Source organism: Octopus bimaculoides, chromosome 25 (genome assembly GCF_001194135.2).
Source record: "Octopus bimaculoides isolate UCB-OBI-ISO-001 chromosome 25, ASM119413v2, whole genome shotgun sequence".
NCBI lineage: Eukaryota > Metazoa > Mollusca > Cephalopoda > Octopoda > Octopodidae > Octopus > Octopus bimaculoides.
Window position 1 is genome coordinate 22038466 of NC_069005.1, and position 2727 is coordinate 22041192.

General features: G+C 38.6%; 1 long non-coding RNA gene across 2 annotated transcripts in view; it reads right to left on the reverse strand.

Moving 5' to 3' along the window:
* LOC128250819 (uncharacterized) overlaps positions 1-2727 on the reverse strand; it is a 368397-nt gene that overhangs the window by 19327 nt on the left and 346343 nt on the right. For both annotated transcript variants that reach the window (XR_008266801.1, XR_008266800.1), the window contains exon 5: positions 65-99. This is a non-coding gene — a long non-coding RNA (uncharacterized LOC128250819). The remainder of the gene's footprint in view (positions 1-64; positions 100-2727) is intronic.

The window sequence follows — 2727 nt, forward strand, 5'->3', positions numbered from 1 at the left end:
ATATATATATATATATATATATATAGACATAAGTATAAATACATATATATACGTATATACTTACGGTTTCGTTGAAGAAAGACGTGCTTTTTCGTTCTCCTGAAACAACCAGAAAGGGATTGCATAAATCGACGATAAAATCTGCTAAAACTGACAAAAACGTAGAACTTGTTATCTCATAACGGTCTACTATAATATAGTAATTTAAAAAATGTAATACATTACACTAAAAGTTGAATATAGTACATTAAAGTCAGTGACGCAAGCTAGAGTTATCGTCGAGAAACCACGTGATTACAAGGGATTACTTAAATCGACGAAAAAACCCCTGCTAAAACTGACAAAAACGTAGTACTTGTTACTTTATAGCGGTCTACCATAATATATTGATTAAAAGAACAAATAAATCGTAATATATTACACTAAAAGTTTAATATAGTACATTAAAGTCAGTGACACAAGCTAGAGGTATCGTCGAAAAACCACGTCGTTACAAGTCGTAGTTTTATTTGCATCCGAATGTAAGAAGCAAAAAAGAATTGTTTTTGAAAGAGAGCAAAGATTTGGAATTTTACCTCTTACGAATAAGTATCCTTTTCATTTGTTTATTTTCTTTTAACTTAAGTAACATTTGAGTTACGACTTAATCTTTGTTTACTTTCTGAGAATTCTCACTATAATTTTCATTCAACTTTTATTACAGCGACCACTTAGCTTTCATTCTCTTTGAAAACTAGAAATCATTACGAAACCCCTTTCTTTTCACTATCGTTTCTTTTCTTTTTTTTCACTTTATCTCTTTAGAATTAATTGAATTATAAATTTTGTTTTTCGTTTTCTTACACATCTTCGTTACCGGCTCCCACTCTCTCTTTCATACCTACCTCTTCCCCTCTCCCTCCCTTTATCTCTCTACACCTACCTCTTTCCCTCTCTCTCTGCCATATCTTACTCTTTTTCTCATCTCTCTCTCTCCCTTCCATATTTTCCTCTTTTCTCACTTCTCTTTCCTTTCCTTTGTATCTCACATCTTCCTCTCCTCCTGTCACCTCACCCTCTCCCTCATATACTTCTTATTTCCCCCTCTTCTCAGTCCGTTTCTGCCTTTCTCTCACATCCTTCATCCTTTCCTGTTTCTCCCTCACTCTGTCTCTCTTTCTCTTCCCATCCTCTCCATCTCTCTGTCTCTCTTTCTCTTCTTCTCCTCTCCCTCACTCTGTCTCTCTTTCTCTCCCCTTCCTCTTCCACCATCTGTCTCTCTAACACCCATACTCTCCCTCTTTCCTCATATCACCCTCTCTCTTTCCTTCATATCTCCCTCTCTTTCCCTATTCCCCCTCTGTGTTTCTTCCTTTCTACCTCCCTCTATCTCTCACTTCCCCTCTATCCTCTACTCCCACTCTGGGCTTAAAAAATGAAGATGGCACCAAAGTGGGAGGAGAAAGAATTAAATCTTCTGTTGCGAGCATGGGCAATTGCTAGTGGCGATCCGCCAAACAACATCATCACTGCTTCTCTGAAAAACAATGGCTTTCACAGAACCATTGACTAGATAGAGCGGAAGAAGACTGTAGTTACAAAAATATGTCCTTCTGTTGAAATGAAATTTCAGTAAATTTCTATATCTTTGGGTAGCTGAGGATTGCTCTGCATTTTACATTTGATGTAATGTTCGCATTGCTTAAATAAATGGAGTCGCTTGAAACGATCGTACTGCATTAACTTTGGATATCCTTGTTGCTTATTTTGATTATATATACATATATATATATATATATATACATATATATATATATATATATATATACTGGAAAAGATGTTTGCGGGCGGTGAACATAAAAAATTTCATCTTACTTGTAAGAACACTATATAATTGTACGACCTAGATGTGGATAATCTCGGACCCAGGTTTCGAACTTTCCAAATTACGTATGTATATATAGATATATACAGAAAGAAAGAGAGGGAAATAGAGAGAGAGAATGTGTCAGACTGGCTGATATAACCAAACATAGATACGTACGTACACACACACACTTGGATGCATACGCATACGTGTAAGAATTGGTAAATAAAAGCTGCCAGGCGTTCACACAAGAGATCAGACCTAGTGAAAGACCTTTTTTGAAATGTATCTATTTGTGTGTGTGTGTGCGCGCGCGCGCGCGCTGGATTTCGATACAACCATCGTTCATAGTATTCAACGGAGGATGGAAGTGGGTGGCTGAGCGTCCCTAATGTTTTGACGATAGGGTATCACATAGACGCTTATACTCATGCACAAATACACGTATTGATACCTATACGTATATACATACATACACTCCTATACACGTGACATTTCTAATGAGCTTCCACAAAAACGTCCAATACATATGACCGCTGGGTGGGGAGGGCTGGTTTGCACGTGGCTGAGAAACCAGGGCAGTCATTACCACACATCATCCAATGATAGCGCTGAAGGGAGAGGGGGAGGGGTAGATAGGTAAGAGGGTGACGATGGTGACGTCGATGATGGTGATGACGGTAATAGTGCTTGTAATGTTGAATGTGATGTCGGTGATGATGATGATGGTGGTGGTAGTGGTGGTAGTGGTGGTGGTGGTGGTTGTCGTGATGGTGGTAGTGCATATGATGGTGAATGTGATGATAGTAGTGGTGGAGATGATGACGATGATGATGATGAAGGTGATGACGATGGTGGTGGTGGTGGTGGCGGTGGTGGTG